At 34.8% G+C, this 20,175-nt stretch overlaps 1 protein-coding gene across 2 annotated transcripts in view; it reads right to left on the reverse strand.

Annotated features, from left to right (window-relative positions):
- Positions 1-20,175, reverse strand: part of LINGO2 (leucine rich repeat and Ig domain containing 2) — a 1,137,445-nt gene that overhangs the window by 482,297 nt on the left and 634,973 nt on the right. For both annotated transcript variants that reach the window (XM_034663995.1, XM_034663996.1), the window contains exon 3: positions 9,610-9,695. The gene's annotated coding sequence lies outside the window, so the exon portion shown is untranslated. The remainder of the gene's footprint in view (positions 1-9,609; positions 9,696-20,175) is intronic.

Below are 20,175 nucleotides of genomic sequence, written 5' to 3' on the forward strand. Positions count from 1 at the left end.
AAATCATGTTTTAGGAATCAATAAAACAAAAACTAGTGCCCTTATTTTCATTTCATGATCAATAAGCAGGGTCACATGCTGCACTAACATTCATCATACTCTCACCAAACAATCTCATACTGGAGTTTTCAATCGCAACTCATTTTCAACAGACATCAAGCACACTTGGTGCATGAACAAATATAATAAATGGGGGGAAAATGGACTTGAAGGTTTCTGTCACCTTTCTCTTCAATCATTATTAGAGGGATCTAAAAATTCACATCAATTGTATACAAATGACATTTTTTAGTTTGTGGTAGTATTTACTGGAAATAAGAAAGCTTATCATAACTCCTGCTCAGACTCACAGACTATCAGTGCTGGAAATATCATTTAGTATCCTCTATTCTAATTACTTTCCCCCACCACTCTACAAACAAGGAGTAGAGGCTCAATGAAATAACATGGATTCATACAGCAACTTGAAGAGTAGAAACAAGTAGACATAAAGTTCAGTGCATTTTGCAAGGGACCACATACTGTATTAACCATGTACTAAACTAATACTGACCACATTTTCTGTACAAAAATTTGGAAAATTGCCTATCTTAAAATTTCCAAGTCATCTTAGAGACACTTTAATGACCAATACTCTCCATTTTTTTTTTTAGATCTGAAGTTTTAACAAAATAGCATATGTCTGCAAATTGTGGAAACCACATGAAGGGCTGGATACTTTGGATGGAGAAGCCTAGGGCTAGAAAATGACACTGTAGGTTGGGGACCATCTGCTCTGGTTTGCCAGGCACAGTCTCAGTTCACACAGCTATTCCCATGCAATTATTAATAGTGCCCTTTTCACTATCAAGGATTTCTGGGTTTGGACAATAAATTTTATGATCATGCAAATTTTAGAGTAAGTAAATATCCCCTCTAATTTCTGTCACGAGAGGCAATAATTCCTTGCAAAGACATGCAATATTCCTTACTAAAGGAAAATGCTGTTATAAAGTAGAGCTTGACCATTAGTTTCAATTTAATATGCAGTAATTTATCAAATTCTTTTTATCTGATACCTAAAATATAATTGATTTATTAAAGGAGTGAGATGTCAGAGGGAAAGACCAATTGGATCACAAGGCAAAAACAAACAAAAAAACCAAAAAAAACAAAAAACCAACGAAACAAAAAAACACATTGAAAAAAGGAATAAAAAGTGAATATGAGGAAAACATTCACCTATCTTCTAATACGGCCTGTGGACAGTCTGGATTATAGGTATATTAGTACTTTCATTTCTGCTGAGAAAAGGATGAAGCTACATGAATTAAATAGAAAAGATTAAGCCTTGGAAGTTAGAAGACAATGGTCTGTAGAAAAGTCATCTGAGCTGCCATAAATGCAAAATCATGGACTTTTGCTTGAACTTACAGAAAAATGTGTGTGTGTGTGTGTGTGCACCCCTAAGTGTGTGTAGTTGTGTGAAAAAATACTCAGTTGATAAGGCTTCCATGAGAGGGAGGAGCCAAATTGAGCTATCAGTTTTATAATTCGATGATAAAAAAAAAGAAGTGAAGGAACTACATAGTGATTTAATGAAATTAGTAAGTCTATGTTAGCTGTTTTAACTGAGTACAGTTGACAGGAAAAAAATTTTAATGGAATCTATAAATTTAAAGTATCTTGTATTCACTTCTTCCTGTCCTAATAAAGATTATTATTTTTTCTTTATTTGAAGTTACAGCAAAGAAGCTTGTTTTCATTTTAATGTACTTCATATTATATCTCTATAAGACTAGAATCCATCAGTGACAAGGTTTCAAAAATGTTTCTATGAATTTTCTGCATAAATATCCTGCTAGGACTTTCTGTAGACGCCATCAAGATGAAGCATTTCCCTAACACTTAGGTTTGGAAAGAAACTGGCATTCTCTTCAGGGAGACTTTTCTCACTTCACAATCCTAGTAGTCTATGCCATGAACCCTGATTTCATAGCACAAAGTTTGATACTTTTTCCTTCTAACTAAATAAGCAAAGGAATTCTATGTATCACAGAATCTAAGCTTTATGGTGATTGACATAAATTCCATTCCAATGTTACAATATAACTACTTCTCTTTGTTTTTTCTACCAGGAAAATAATAATAATGTGTTCAGAAGGACTTTTGTACGTTCATTTTTTTGAAGAATAAACATGCATGAATACAAAATAAATACAAACTTCATGTTATAGTTGTTTGGATGGATGGGAATTCATATCTTCCCTTTTTAATAACTCCCACTAATGGGTTTTTTTCATTTGCTTTACATGACTAATATGTCCAGTGATTTTTGTTTCTTTAGCACAGGTTAAACATACAGTTCACTTTATGTAAAACTAATTACAAGTGTTTCTGTTTTGAAAGCCATGTTTCCAGGAGAAATCTATAAATGACATCAGGGTACAACTTGGGGAAAATGGACGTGCTTAAATGAATGGATCATAATCTCCATGTTTCCTTTCAATTCTCTTTACTCTTTTGTTAATAAATGCTTTCAGAAATTCTTATTTAAGGCCATTTGTCAGGTTTTTATTTTAGCATGAGAACATGGTTATGGGAAATTTATTAATAGCTCACTACATTAGACTTTTAGTAGAGCACTGATTTCATCAAATTGTTACTTGATTTTCCAGTTTTATTTCTTTTATTAAATATAACAAAAGGCATAAGTATAATTTTCCAGACACCTTTATATCACATGTATATTGCTTAACCATGGGAATGGCACTAGACATTCATTAAACATTACTAAAATTATTGCTTATAAAGAATTAATTCCAATCTAACTCTGGTGCTGAGACACAGAGACAAAATAGGAGGATTTGATCTACTAATAAAAATAACTTCAACTTAATTGACTCTTAATCTCAACTTTTTCTCCTTTCAATCATACATTAGAGTAGCAACCAATGTAGTAGAGACAATGCTGAGGTGAAGACCTTACTGATTCTCCAGTAAAAGTAAATATACAAACAAATATAAAAAACAGTATTATTGTAATTTTGGTTTATAATTTCACACTTTGTTTTCTATAAGATTTAAAGACAAATTCATAAAAAATAATTATATATCTACATTAATGGATACACACTCTACATATAAGGATGGTGAAACCGTATGGGAGTAGAGTGTCTGCATGTGATTGGGGTTGTTGTATGGAAGAGTTACAGAGATGGGTGAAGTGACAATTGCACAACAATGTGAAGGTGTTCACTACTACACAACTATACACCAAAAATTGGTTAAATGGTATATTTTACATTACATACATTTTATTACAATAAAAAGTGCATTTGGATCTAGCTAATTTCTAATTTTTCCCCCTAGTTTTATTGGTATATAACCGACAGCATTGTGTAATTTTAAGATGTACAGCATAAGGACTTGACTTTACACACACTGTTAGATGATGATCACAGTAAGTTAATTTCCATCATCTCATATTGGGACCAAAATAAAGAAAAAAAACCCCATGTTTTTTATCCTTATGATGAGAATTCTTAACATCTAGTCTCTTAACAAGTTTCAAATATACCATACATAGTGTTAACTATACTCATCACGTTGTACGTTACATCTCCAGTACTTATTTATCTTGTAACTAGAAGTCTGTGCCTTTTGATCACATTCATTCAACACCCCCTCACCTCCTACACCTGCCTCTGGCAACCACAAATCTGATCTAGCTAATCTTTGATAATATGGTTTCATTAAAAATAAAGGATGCCATTTCACAACATAGTATCAGATTATGCACATCTAAATTGTCTCAATAACATATCAGCCAAGCTCTCACACTGTTTGGAAACTAATAGTACTGGAAGCAAATGAACCATCATATAGCCCACCAGAGAAAATGCCTGGAAAGTGATGGAGCTGTCACACTTACTGCACAGGTGAAAAACCTAGGCCCTCTGTCAAAATCTGACAATCCTGGATTGTTTTCACGCTTATTGCCCATGTGCCATCCTAGTTTCAAACGACTGGACAAATAATTAGCTTTCCCAACACAGAAATGAAATGTGAAATTGCTCTCCTGTAACAAACTCCAATCATCACCATTCAACTGTGATTCTATCGTCATAAGACTGGTTTGAGCCCAATGAAACAAGGCAAAATTGATAGATTGCATTCTATTAATTAATGAAGGGAAAGTAAAAGTTCAGCAAAATTGGTAAGTTGAATTTTAAGTTGAGATTGTTGAGCTTGCACACATTTACTAGCATATGTTATTACATACTTTAAAAAAATTTTTCCTAGGTAAAGGGGAATTTTAGGACTCTCTAGATCAAATGTTCACTCAGTCAAGGTGAATAGAGTTATCATCTTTCTTAATACCTTCTCTAAATCTCCATTTGCCTTTTAATTTGGGAGTACCAAGGGTATTGTTGATCTAGGGTAGCAACACCACAATTATCAGTCATTATGGAAATAAATGTCAATTAAAACCACAATGGGATACCACAGCACACCCACCAGAATGGCTAAAATAAAAATCCTTGATAATGACCAAGTGTTAGTAAGGATTTATATCCTCTCCTGGTGGGAATATAAATTAGTATACCAGTTCAGAAAATCATCCGTTATCTACTAAAAATGAGCATATAAATCACACATAAATAATTGTATATTCAACAGAAATGTGCACATATATGCCCCAAAAGACATGTATAAGACTGTAGCACCACAAACTGGCCACAATGAAATAGTATGTAGCATTGAAAATTAAATTACTGTTGTACATAGAAATCTCACATAAATAATATTGAGATCAAGAAGCCACACAAGTACAAACTCTATCAGTCCATTTGCATAAAACTCAAAAAATGTAAAGTAATATACAGTATTAGAATTCAGGAAAGTGGTTACCTTATAGATGATTGGGATTTATGAATAGAAAGAAAAAACAGCACCTTTAATTTTGTTGGTTCTATTTTATTTCCTAATTTGAGTGGTTATTACACATGTTTCTGGCTTTTTTATGTATTGAGCTGTTCATGTATTATTTGTGTACTGTTCTTAAGTATATTTCAATAAAATCTTTAAAGGATCAATGATGTATGATTATTTTATATGTCACAAAAAGAAGAGATTAAGAGAGAAAAATTAAAATCACTTAATTATTCCACAGTTCATTGACACTGAGTCTTTTTTCCCCTAAATATATGTTCATGCATGGACAATTGCTCAGCATTAATAGTTTTTCTAGGTTAACATAAATTACCAAAATTGTTTAAGGAAAACAAGGAAGGCTAAGCTTCTATAATCTAAAAACACAAAGCACTAAACAATAATAAAGCAAAAAACAAACAAACAAACAAACAAAAAAAAACGCCCAAACTATTAGATTCAAACTAATCTTTGTTTACCATTAGATTTTCCTAAGTTTTAAAGAATAGGAAATTCTGATACAATATGAAAAAAATCTTACATCTTAGCAAATGAAATCTAGAGTTGTAAAAACCCTTTCTATTTCTTTCTTGGGCAAGATTTTTTTCCCTAGTGATTCTTTGATGACTGATTTTCTTTTATTTATTCTTTTTCTCTTTGTTCATGAGTAATTATCTGCATGCTTTATTTTTCTTTTCCATATTGGTCATTTTTTTCTTTTATCATTTTCTTATTTATCCTGGTCCTCTGCATTTTAGTACTGCTTCTTCAATTTGCTTTCCATAAATCTGAAGACATTATTTGTTGCCTCCAAAGGCAAATTTATTTCTTCTGTTACATTTTGTTTCTTTTCAGTCCTTTGCATTTCAACTTTTTCAATTTCTACGGCTGCTATTTCTAAGTCAATCAATGCATTTGTAAGGATGACAGAAGTTTTCCTAAAGTATTTTTCTTGTTTTTGTATTAATTCATTGTTCTACATTTGCTTTACCTCTGAGGCTTTCATTTCCTGTGTCAAGTAGTCATTATCCAAACCATGTTTGGCTTTGTTATTGCTGTTATTGATTGGAAATGTGATAAAAATCTAATGAAGGGTAGTGTTTCTCAACAAATAAGTCATAAGACTGACTCTTAGCACTTGATCCTACTGATACCCTGGTTTTTAAAAGCAGAAAGAATCTGTGCTTCACGTTGAAAAGCAGATTGTGAACAACCTCAGGCCCAAATTCTAATGAGTAGCAGGCATTCACATTAAGTACTTCTGCTAAAATGTTCATGGACCCTCTACTCTCCCAACTGTAGTTCTTCTGATCCTGACCTAATAAGTATTACAGACATACACATACTACTACTACTACTACTACTACTACTACTACTACTACTACTACTACTGTCTCTAGTCACATTATTACCACACCTACAATGCCTATCAGGACTGCCTAACTTTCTGATCGGATGCAATGCATTTCTCTAAGTCCTTCATTCCTCTCTGCCTTTTTCAGAGGGAGCAAGAGAGATAATCCTTGAATGGATATAAAGGCACTGACTAAAGACGAATGTGCAGGTATGACTACCTAATTTTCTCAGTGATACAATTCTTGGATCTCTGAGTTAGGGGGCAAAAAGTAAGTGAAGGGCACAGAACCTGTCTATATTATTTAAGGCCATGAGTTTGCTCTACTTCAGATTGTGAATTTCTATTTAGTGTTGTGGAATCTTCCCAAAAGATAATAATGGATTGGCTGAAAGTCCGAGATTTGAATGTTGTCATAAATTTCCACCCTTCTCCATGCCCTTATAGCCATTTTAAGCTTCATCAAGCACTGTTAAGTTGGTGGAACTTTAAAACAACAACTATTTCTGACATCTTAAACTATGATAAAAAAAAAATTCCCTCAGCATCATTTGGAGAAAAATTCAATCTTCCTCTAATATTTACTCACAACCAAAGTTATTCCTGAACATCTGTGCAATACCACTTTGACACAGATGGCAAAATACTTATTAATAAAATAGCACATGTAAATATTTGGATCCATTTCAGTAAAACAGAGAAAGCCACAAAACCATCTTACAAAGTAAATTTTCATTGCTGACGCAATATGCATCTTACTGTGTACCAAAAGTGCTGCAATTTTCTTTAGTAGTTTTTGAAATGAACAAGTAACATTTATTTTCAGGCCCCTTCAATATAATGGTGAGATGAGTTCATTTTCATTTCATAGCTGGCCAAGTTCCACTTTTATCTCTTAGAATTATACAAGTTCTATATGTTCCTTGGGAACTGATAAGGCCCAGTCTTCTAAATACAACCTAACTTCTCTTTTCCAAAAATAAACATAATGAAAAGAAAAGTGAAAAAAAAAACCCTCATATTTTGAGAAAGTCTTTTAACAATATACCCGTATCAAAAATTTTAAGTCTTGATTTCTGATAAGTAAATTTAAAAGAAATCATTGTTATAAACTTTCCATTGTTTTCCACTCTTTTCATGTTGTTTCTTATAAGTCTTTAAAGATATTTTGTCATTGTCAGTTTTCTTGCATCTGTTTCATTTGAACAATTAGGAATTTGATCTTTTCACACCTTAGACTATGACACAGGTTTCTTGCTGTATGTTGAGGCCTTATGGAGTAACATGGAAAGACCTGGATTTGAAGAACAAAGGTCTGGGATTGAACATGACGTTTGCCTCCTATTAGCTCTACTGGTGCTGTAAGGCTTACTGTCTGCTCTACAGGCTAGCATAATCTGCAAATGCTAACTGGTCTACACCATGAATGGACTATGGAGAGAAAGCATTAAAACCTTTTATAGCCATTTTATAATTTTAATTCTGCAGAATAATGACAACTAATAAATATGTGGACTTATGTATTTTGTGTCTGCCTTTTAATCATTTTATTTCTCTGGTAATTAAGGTTTGCAAAAACATTCAGTCTGCAATGTGTTCAAATGGATTAAAAGATACATGCATCCTGATGTTTATAGCAACATTATCTACAATAATCAAAACACAGAAACAGCCCAAGCATCCGTCAAATGAAGAAGGGATAAAGAAGATATGATATATGTGATATACCATGGAATATTACTCAGCCATAAAAAAGAATGAAATCTTGCCATTTGCAATGACATGGATGGAGCTAGGGAGTATTATGTTAAGCAAAAGAAGTCAGTCAGAGAAGAACAAATACCATATGATTTTACTCATATGTAAAATTTAAGAAACAAAACAAGCAAAGGAAAAAAGACAGAAAGGCAAACCAAGAAACATACTCTTCATTATAGAGAACAAACTGATGGTTACCAGAGGGGAGGTGGGGGGGTGGATCAGTTAAACTGGTGATGAGGAGTAAGGAGTACACCTGCTGTGATGAACATTGGGTGTTGTATGCCAGTGTTGAATCACTATATTGTACCCCTGAAATGAATATACATTCTATGTTAAATAACTGGAATTTAAATAAAAACTTTAAAAAAACACACAAAAATTGACCCTTAACCCATAGAGTCTGAAAAGCACTGAGCCTGTAAAACACCCAGGGAGTCAGTTAACTTCTTGGGACCTCAATTTTTCCATCTGTAAAAGACACATAATGATCCCTATTTTGTCTTCCATACAGGGTATATCAATAATAAGCAAAATTACTTACTCATAAATTATTTGTAAACTATAATACATTTTATAAATATACAGTTATTACATTCTAAGCAATAATCATTCGGGAAATAGCATGGCATGTCAGCTAAGAGAAGCTTGGCATTTGTTAGCTACCCAATAAATGTTTGCTGAATTTATGAATGAATGCAAATACAGAAACTTTGGCATCAGAGACTACTGCACTCAAACAACTGTCAGAGCAGTTTGTGATTTAAAGACAAGTCACATAATTTTTCAATAGTACAGTTTCTTCATCTGTAAAATGAGAACAATAATAGCTTCTACCCTCAAGCATTGTGAGTATTCAATAAAACAATACAGTAAAGTAGTTGGCATTTAGTACTTGGCACATGGAAAGTATTCAGTAAATATTAGTCTTATATCTTTAACTTCTTTCCCTATGCTAAAGAAACTAATTGATGTTTATACACAGTTTCTTACTTAAGGTCTTAGGAAATCATAGCAAGATAACTTCCATTTTCTTTCTTTCTTTTCTTTCTTTTTTTTTTTTTAGATAGAGCTAGAGCTCTCAAGTGCACAGGCAAGCATGTGCGAGGGGGCGGGGGAGGGAGAGGCAGAGGGGCGAGTGGGGGTGGGGGTGGGAGAAGCAGAGAGAGAGAGAGAACCCTAAGCAGGCTCCACGCCCAGAGCAGAGGCCTCCCACGGAAGGGCTTGATCTCACGACCAATGCAGAAACCAAGAGTCTGATGTTCAACCAACTGAGCCACCCAGGAGCCCCCATCATCTCCATTTTCAAACAAGGAAGCTAAGACTCAAAGAAGCAACTTTCACAAGGTCATGTAGGTATTATAACACCATGTCTGTCTATAACAAAATGCTGTGACTATTCCTGCCAAATATCACCTTCCTCAGGTCTTTGAAATAATGAGAATAAATGTCAAGGACATTCTCCTTTTAGATGCACTCTCATTTTTATTTGTAAACTATGAGGATTTTTTGCATAAAAAACAATATCAGCAGATTTAATGACACATAAAAAAAGATACCCATGAGTCACTTCTTCCACTTACCAAGCTGACTTGTTGGGCTCCTCATGCTGATGGCGGCCACTTTCCGTGTTCTTCTCTGAGCCTCTTTGTATAACTCTGTTTCGAGGCTACCAAAAAATAAATAAAGAAAACATGTTAAAAAAAGGATACTTGCTTCTAGAAGGATCTCCATATATTAATGATCACAACAATAATAATTCAAATTTACATAGCACCTGTCTTATAAAGCTTTTAAAGAAACGCAATAGGAACTAAGACACTTCACAAATTTGGGGTTTTGGATCTTGAAACAAGTACACTGTCATGTTTATTGGAATTCTCAGAACATGACAAAATATCCACCACCTAGGCATTCATTAAATTACTTTCTTTTTTTATTAAATAGATAAATGGATGAAACTCATGTTCAAATACATTTATATAGCTGAAGAAATCAACATCAACCTACTCCAGAAGTAAAAATGATATTTTGTTATAATTTGCTATAATGTAGACCTGAAGGAGAAAGTATTTTTGCTGTGTCAATCAACCTGCCGTTTCAAAGGTTAATTTGACAATGAAGTCAACATGCAAAGCCCAGGTTAGTCCTTGTGGTTTCAGTAGTAAATCATTGGATGAATCTGATAATCTGTCATCAAAAATAGTTATGGTCTATTTATGCAGGAAATTTCAATAAAATCAATTAGAAGCTAGAATCTACTTTTGGAATAGTTGTAAAACTGAAAAAGGGAAATGAAATGAATGTTCTTTTTAGAATTAGTATCTGACTTTTCCATTGTCTTGATGAACCGTCTGCTACTTCCCAGCTCTGTGTCAACTTTCCTGCACAACCCGCGGACAGAGAGAAAGGGAAAGGAGAAAGCTACGTTGACTACATAAATAAATAATTAATTAAAAATAGAAAAGGCTATCATAGGACAGTTTGTATTAACTCAAAGTAACTATAATGAGGTGAACAGCTTTCTTTTTTTCCCACCTTCCTTAATTGAAATATACTTAACATAGAACATTGTATAAATTTAAGGTGTACAACATGTTAATTTGATAGTAATACTTTCTTAAAAGAATTGGAACGTCAGTCATGTTCCTTCAAACCTCAAACTTGTATGTCAGCTTTTCTACTTGACGTTACTACTTGTGTGAGCACTCATAATAGTGATAATTATTATTTTGTTGCTTATAACTATTCTTACTCATTTTATAGGAATTATCTACTATTTATAACAACACTATGAGGTAGGTATTATTAACCTCCCTTTTTTTAAAGATGAGAAAACAGAGGCATAGCTTAAGTAAATTATTCAAAATCCACTGCTATTAACCACTTAAGGTAGGATTTGAACCTTTCCCAGAGCCCATTGCCTTAATCTCCAAGGTATCTACTACCTTTTAAACTTACTCCAAACTTGAACTCTTAAATTTCCTCTTGTGCCTTCCTAGATAGTCCCTACTTCCTAGGAAATTAACACATATGCTTTGTACTCTAGTCAGAAACGTGAAGGTCTTTTTAAATTAATTTCTTTTTCCATGGTAATTATGTGGACTAAATATAGCTAGTATCCATACAGCTCTTCCCTCTCATCAGTTGAAGCCACCATAATTGGTCATCTAGAAGAGTGCAAAGCCTTCTACCTATTTTCACTGATCCTGCTCATGACCTCTTCTACAATCCACTGCTCACATTCTAGCCAGGGTAGACTTTATAGAATAAATCATAATTTTACCAACCTGCTTAAAATTCTTGAGTGGCTTTGTATTGTACTTGGAATAAAATCCAATTACCTTATCATGGCCTACAAACTCTGGTATGAACAGATTATAGTTTACCTCTCAAATACTATAGAGTTTTTCTCTCATTTTTACTGGGCTTCTGCATGTTCTTCTCATAATAAATCCTGGTCTCAGGCACCTAAGGACTGCTTTTCAGGAAATCAAGCCTGGAATGTTCTGCAGTTGGATCCTTTTTATACCTTAGGGTCTCAGCTCAAGTCACTTTCTCAAAGAGGTTTCTCCTGAAATCCCAACATGTCCCCCTCTTATCACAACCTATAATCATATTTTTTAACTTGTTTGTCTATAATCTCTTTTCCTCACTGGAATGAGGAATCCATATGAACAGGATTATAGGCTGTGCTTAAAAATTCCTGCTTAATGAATGTATGGATGAATGGATACATGGTAAAATGCATTCTAACTATTCTTATTTTTATTCATTCCTGAAAGGAAGATGAAAGAATCTTGCTTTTAAAGAATTAGTAAATAGAAAATCATAAAAGAATCATTTTTTTCATAATCCCACATTTATACCTGCTCTTTTGAGATATTAAAACAACTCCCATTACAAAAATAAAACAACTTTATTTGTTTTTTCCTTAAGAAGTAAAGACTATAATTGTATACATCAGTTTTACATTATTTTCTAACAGTGTCCTCGCTGTAATACTCACGGTGTGGATTCAGTACACAATAGCTGATACACATGTACTATTAATTTTGGATTAGAGCAGGAATTTTTGTGAGTATACACAGGCCAGAGTGAAATATTTACAGTTCTTTAAATCACTTGTGTCCTATCTGTAGCTCTGACCAACAACATGCCAAAGGGAAAGCAGTAATTGTCAAAAATACCAGTGTTATTATGATGGGACATATACTTCAGTTTTACTCACACAAAACAATGAATTACAAAAATTTGATTAGTATAATTAGCAACACTTTTTATTTTTTATCTATCTGAATCATTCTACTAGAACATGTGCAACTCCACTAAATTTTATTTCTGTTTTCTCCTTCTTTGGTTTGGTTTGTTTAAAACATCGCTTCTCAAATTTAAAGGTATAAGAGTGATATTTATATGCACATTAATCAAACTGCAGATTTTTTATTCAATGAGTTTAGGGCAAGACCCAAGTATCTGTATTTATCACAGCTTGTTATGCAGATGGTGCTGATCCACTGACCCTACTCTGAGTAACAAGAATTCAGATAATCTGTAGTAATTCCAGATGATTTCAAAAGAGTACTTGACTGGTGCACATGCATGTATATGTGCTTTCCATTTGCAAAAATGTTATTATACCTATAACTAATAAATTTTTTCAACTTACAATCTCCTTTTTCAAAAAGTACCATTATTATGAGATCAACAATACTAAATAAGCAGTTTGCAAATTGTACATACTTCTGTTCTTATGTATGTTTTATCATAATTCCAAATAAAGATTTTCCTTGCTTTGAAATTAAACATGTATCTTGATGTCACCTAGTGCAGACTCCCTTGAATTAAGTTAAACATTGGCTTTTTGATACTAGCTAATAAGATTTTAGGTAACTTTCCTTTCTTTGGCACATTTTTCTTTATTTCCCATATCTTTTACCTTACAAATTTTAGTTACCACTTATTGTCTTACAATATGCCATGCTAAGTATATGTGTTTGTATAATTTCATATATATGTGACATTATCTCATTTAATTTATAAATTTATAAAATGTTAATAAAAAGTTATAATTTTTAGGCATTTATTAATGGCACACTATTAATGCTTTGCTCATGTTAATGCATTTAATCCTCACTAAAATTATTATTATTTTTTAAAGATTTTATTTATTTATTTGACAGAGATAGAGACAGCCAGCGAGAGAGGGAACACACAGGGGGAGTGGGAGAGGAAGAAGCTGGCTCATAGCGGAGGAGCCTGATGTGGGACTCAGTCCCAGAACGCCGGGATCACACCCTGAGCTGAAGGCAGACGCTTAACCGCTGTGCCACCCAGGCGCCCCTAATCCTCACTCAAATTAAAGAAGCCATTAACATGCTGAGTTTTTAGGTGGAAGAATTAGTTTGAGGTCATATGGTTTAAAAGTGACAAAACTGAGGTTCAAATTCAGGTATGCTAGACTTTATTTTTATAACGAAGGGAAAATCAATATTTTTTAAAGAATCAAGTATATATCTTCCCTGATAGAAGATATTTGAGGTAGCCAAAAATATAAAAGAAAACAGAAGACTCAACTCCTATTCTATATAGTTTATTAAAGGAAAATATTTATGTCAAAATAAGAATTATTTGCAATGGAAAATCACTATAAATTCTACAGAATGTCAGTCCTAGTTTCCAAAATTTAGCAAACGATTATTTCATTGTTAAATGTTACCTGGATTTATTACTGATGAAGATTTTTCTGAAATCATCGTTTTTACCACTATTGAAAAAACAGGAGAAGCATAACTAAATATTGAAGAAATAAGTTTTAAGAATGGTGGACCCAGGGGTGCTTGGGTGGTTCCATCAGTTAAGCATCTGCCTTTGGCTCAGGTCATGATCTCAGGGTCTTGAGATTGAGCCCCAAGGAAGCCTCCCTGCTCAGCTGGGAGTCTGCTTCTCCCTCTCGGTCTGCCCCTCCCCTGGGCTCCTGCTGGCACACCCTCTGTCTCTCTCAAATAAATTAAATCTTTAAAAAAATTTATAAGAATGGTGGACCCATGAAACAAAGATATGCTTATCACTGACATTTTCAGCCAAATTTCCAAATAGCAATATATTCCATAAGCATTTCTCCAAATCCCATTAACAATATAGTCACCATTGGTCATACCTACAGTCACCATTTCTCCCATTATGAGTACCATTACTGAAGCATGTCTTAACTATTGGAATCATTTTATATATACATAAATACACACACATGCATATGCATATAAGGTGTTTTTTTTTGGAATTAAGATTCGTAATACATTTTGAGGAAAACTTAATAGGGGCATGTTTAAAACAGCATCTCAAAGCCCATACTAAATTACTCTTATCTAATTTGGTACATTATGTTCTGATATGATTTCATATGGGGTTCACTTAAATTTCCAAAGAGTTAATATTATTGTTGTTGTTTAATAATAGTTTCACTTAGACTCAGTAAGAAATCAAAAATTTTTTTCACAACACAGGGAAGATATAGTCTCTTCCCATTAGGTTAATATGACTTCATTCTAAGAGGAGTTTAACAAGAACTGGCCAGTTTTTATTTTCTTTATACTCCTGAAAGCCAACTTAGCATTTCCTTTGCTTGCATTTTCAAATGCTATTTTCAACCATTTCTTTGTCAACAAACACTTAAGTGGCTCCACAATATAAAGAAACTTAAGGAATGATGTTTCCAAAACAATTATTTAGCAAAATTTACTCTCTTCAGAAAGATGGGTCCGTTCCTGGTGGAAGACCCAAGTGTGGGGGTAAAAAATGACAACAGTTTAGATAAATTTTAGACAGGAATAGAGAGAAAAATAAATTGTATATAGAAGTGTGGGGCAGGCAGGGAGGGACGATGGTTCAATACTGAGGGGGAAAGGATTGTCAGGCTAAAGAATCCAAGAAATTTAATACCCCTGTGTTATCATCTTACTGATCACTTTCTAACTGGCTTCTTAGATTTCAGCCTCTTTCTTTGCTTCCATGCTTTCTAATCAATTTTCTTATATTATCGTAATTTTAATTTTTTTAGTATCCACTTATTTCAGACTTGATTCTTCTATACTCAATGATATAAAGAGGGTAGATGGACTTTCCTGAAAAACAAAGGGTGTTGTTACCTCCCCATACCTACGATTCCTCCCTCTTCTTAGCTCTACTACTGCAACAGACCCTGGACTGAGTCATCTACCTCAACGACAATGGTCTTTCCTCCTTTTCCTGTAAGCCCCTCACTGATTTCACCAGATTAAATTCTCCAAATCAAAGCTAGAATCCTGTCAATCCTTTTTCATAATGTTTCTAAGGCTGCCCATTCCCTATAAAATATGGGGATGGCAGGGGGCGAAGGGAGCCCTATTTCTAACTCCTTCCTCTGGGCTCAAAGACTTCCACTGTCTTTAATCTACCTACTCACGTTCCAACTATTTCTCTCATTCATTTATAAGCCCTTACTGGGCCAGAGCCACACTTTGGTTCATCTTCACAGCTGCTTTCTCCAGCTCAGTGCATGGTACATGCTAAGTGTGAAATAAAGGAGGAAAGGGGATTCCTTCCCTGCCCCCTGATTTCTTTTCTGAAAAGGTAGTGAAGTGGTGGACCGAGAGCACAGGCCCCTTATAGATTATGCAAGTCCTGCAGACATAGTAGTTGAAGATTCTGACCTAGCCGGTGCTGCTCTACCCTAAGACAACTCTATCATCTGGTGGTAGCCTCATAACTGCAGATACATTAGGTAGGAGGAATTAACCAGCTTCAGATATTGGCTTTGTATTTTAAAACCTAAGGGTTGCAAAGCATCCCCATCTCCTTTTAGCTGCACAAGTGTAGAACAGATTCATTTAGTATAAAGTAACTTTTCTTAGAATTAAGACTGTTTTTCGTTAAATCTATTACCATCATTTGTCTTGATCTCTACTACCACGGAGAATCTTGCTGATACTCTTGTCTCCAAAGCAATGGACTATCTGTTGATAAGGTGGTTTTTTTTGTGTACTGCAGGCATTTCGGAAATAGCTCTTGGATCAAATTAAATGAGTTCCAGTATAAATAAAAACCTGAGAGACACTGCAGCACTCAGCAAGATATTGGTGTGACAGCTAGAATGATGCAGTATGGCCCTCTGCAATTGATGTTTTGTGTTGTGTGCGGGATCTAATGAAATGAGTTCCATCATGGAACTTGCATGTTCAATGAAATCTGTATTGAACCTAAATATAAATATATATATAAGACTTGCCTGCTGTTTTAGTGGTATTTCAAAAAAAAAAAGATAAAAGACAAACTATAACTAGATTGGTAGTTTGGGTCACATTTAAGACTCAAAATAATTGTTAAATATATACTTTCTATTCTAATCAAGGTGAGAAGTGAAAGGATATTCATTTTACGTCTGTTGCCTTGCTGTGAACATTATTTCAAATACACAGGAACATGACTGACTTTATTTATTTTAAAACCTCCGGCACATTTTATGGTTTGATTCATCTTCTAACACTTTCAAAGCTGTAGTTCATTAAATTACACTTGTTTCATATGAGCCATCCTGAATACCTACTGTTAACCTAAAAAGATTGGGGGTACAAGGATTTATTTTAAATATGTTCTACTTCCCTCATACAGATCAATGCAGACAGCCTCCTAAAGCATGTAATGTTTCATTGCTGTAGGGAAAGCTTCAGATTCTAGTAAGTGAGGTAGAGAGGAAGGGAATGACCTCAAGCTGTGCTCTACCTAAGCATGAGCAATTAACCAGGGGTGCCAGCATCAACACTAGCTCCGAATAGCATGACCTTTTCTAAAATGCTCTTCACCTGAGTGAGGTGAGTGAGAATTGCCGAGTGAAGTTTGACTGTCATCAGTTTGGGTGTAGCTCAGTGACAAATAATTACACCATCTTCAAGTCTTACGTGACACAGACCCCAAAGCTGTCTCCCAATCTGCATGGAGATATAGGCTTTTGCTCACAAGGGACCCACAGTGCAGCTCCACTGGCATCAACAAAGGAGCTAGAACAAAAACTCTAACTATTTTATATGTATATATACAGAAGTCAGCCTTCCTGTACCTGTCATACACGGGCCCAAGTGTTACCCTCTTGAACTATTCAGAAAATACAGAATCCTAGTTTCACATGGCAGATCTTCAAATAATTAAAGGAAGTTATCATTGCCCTGCAGGGATGGGGGGCATCATTCAGACTCAACATCACCACACTTGAACACAAAATGACAGACATATCCCTCACATGACACATTCCCAGACATCTCACTATTCTGGTCACCTTCTTTTGGATGCACTTCAATTCATCAATGTCTCCTTTTAAGATATATTGAACATCCTATGACATTTCTGAGGCTTCTAGCAGAATGGAACACCCTGAGAATAACAGTAGATTTCTCTGGTTTGTGAAGAATAATGAGGCCTAAACTTAAATAAAATTTCTATTTCTCAAAATTGGACAGAGAAAGAACTAATCATGAGGATATTAATGGATCAAAAATTCAATGCTAAGCTTAGTGTTGTTACAGAGTGATATCTGAGAGAGCATGGTCTATAGTCTGCAACTCACAGGCAGCCCTTGAATCAGTTGTCTGCATTATTTGTTCGATCTCCAAATTATTGACCTCTCTGTGAGGGATGGAAAAAACATCAATCAGAGAAGGGACCTGGGTCATGACTTTCGCCTGCACCAGCTGAGTAACCGTGGACAAGTCACCAACATCTGTGCTTTTCAGTTGTTTCATTATTGTGATGGTGACTGTATGTGTCGATTTGACTAGGTCAGGAGGTGCCCAAATACTGGGCAAAATATTATTTCTGGGTGTGTCTGTGAGGGTGTTTCTTCTGAAATTAGCTTTTGAACTGGTGAAACTAGTAAAGCAGTTTGCCCTCCCCAATAAGGGTGTATATCATCCAATCTATTGAGGTCCTGATCAGAAAAAAGTTGGAGAAAGGAAGAGTTCAACCTTTCCTGCCTAATTGTTTGAGATAAAACATCATTGATCTTTTCCTGCTCTAGATGTTCTGGCCTTCAGGCCTTTAAGTCCTGACCAAATTATACCACTGACTTTACTTGGGGTCCAGACTGCACAAAGCAGATCTTGGTACTTCTAGTCTCCATAACTGTGTGAACCTATTTCTTATAATAAATCTCTTCATGTATATGTAATATATGTATGTATATGTCATATATGTATATATAATATAATACATATAATATGTAATATTATTATAGACAATGTCTACAATAACATATATATAATAACATATATATATATCTCCTATTGGTTCTGTTTCTCTACAGAATCCTAATACAATCAGTAAATGAAAGTTTTGCCTAGATGATCCCTAAGATCACAGGTAAACTATATTTAACCTGGTAAGATATTTCAACATTTCAGAACTTCTTATTAGTCTGGAGTCCTCTCTTTGATTATAATTTAGCCCATATTTAAATAGTTTTATATCTTCAATAAAATCTGAGACATTTCACTAGTTCCCACAGTCTTCCTATCCATTTCTCTATTTGTTAGTTTACCCAGCAACTTACTTTTGTGCATTCTATGAGCACAGCACAGTGCTTGGCAATATGGATGATACAAAGGAATATAATCACAGCTCTTTCCCTTGAAGAACTTAGTCTGTTTAGGCAGACAACATTCTATATTTCAATGTAAAATATAAGTGTAAACATACACGTGTAAGATTATGAGTGTCAGATGTTGATAACAATAGATGATAATGGAATTCACAGGAAGAAAAGATCACCGTGGCCTAATAAGATGGAAACTTAAGAAACTCATGAAAGAAATGGAAGAAGACAGGGCAGCTGATGAGGTAGGATTTTGATAGCTGGGGGAAGGGAGTATTTGCATACTTGTCAGAGTGATCAAGTATTTAAAGAGACCTTTGTTGTTTTGGAAACTACACAGTGGCTGCATGCAACAACCCTGAAACACGTAATCCCTGGATGAGAATCCAAACATAAACAGGATTTCAGCAGCCCCTTGTAAACACAACATCCCACCCTACTTAGCTAAAACTGTATGACAAACAGCCAGGAGGTTGTGCTACCCCTATGGGGCCTGTGTGGTATTTTAAGTATCAATGTTGGGAGACTTGAAAACAGGAGGGGACCAGGTATCTAGTTTTGAGGTCTGACATATCTATTCAGAGATGTATATGTTTGAAAAAATAAACAGACTTCCTCTCAACTAGCTTTGGAGAGCGATTCTGAAAGTTCTGCTACCACCTAATTACCGTTCTTGGCACCCCGAGCAACTGGTATAGCACGGGCTGGCTTCATGGCTTTCATTATGGGGCCAAGTGACACAGCTCCTAATGACTAACTTTTGCGTCAGGAATAAAGGCATGATCCTTCACAATCCTTCCAGTTTGTCTGGAAAGATACCAATTTAATAGGGATGTGGAGGCTAAGGATATCTTTCTAATGTCTGAGTAGGAATCCCACAGAACTGAAATGTTAGGTCCTGCTGCTAGCCTCTTCCAACAACCTGCTTGAGAGAAGCACTGGTTGCTGTTGAGCCCAATCATTTTCTTGAAGAAAACAGGCACAGTGGTGACAAGTAAGATTCTGAGCACCAGTTTCTTTGCAAAGTAACCAGTGCTCAGTAAATATTTACTGAGTAATTGAGTCTGATAAAAACTAGAGTTGTTTTGAGTCACCTGGAGAAAAGATACATTTATTACAATCGAGAAATTATCCCCGGAAATTTCCTGACTCCTTTCCTGTCCCCCCGCCCCCGCCAAAGGAAAATACAAATACATACATAGGCATGTATGTGTCTGCTCATGTGTGCATGCGTGCATGTGCGTGCGTGTGTGCGTGCGTGCGTGTGTGTACTGCTTCCTGTTGCTTACGTTTCTATTTTCAAAGTGTATTCCCCCATGCATATGAAATATTTTCTCCTTTTACATTTAGCAGTATACTGTTGATAACAGGCCTCCAACCAAATACTCTTTTAATGTCATGAAAACATCTTGAACTGACTCTCCTTTGACTCATGAAATACAATCCCAATTTCCAAAGAACAAAACACTGAATATAATTTTTAAAAAATAAAAAGAATAATATAAAATAATAACCTCTGGGCAGGAGG

Source organism: Ailuropoda melanoleuca, chromosome 7 (assembly GCF_002007445.2).
Source record: "Ailuropoda melanoleuca isolate Jingjing chromosome 7, ASM200744v2, whole genome shotgun sequence".
NCBI classification, from domain to species: domain Eukaryota; kingdom Metazoa; phylum Chordata; class Mammalia; order Carnivora; family Ursidae; genus Ailuropoda; species Ailuropoda melanoleuca.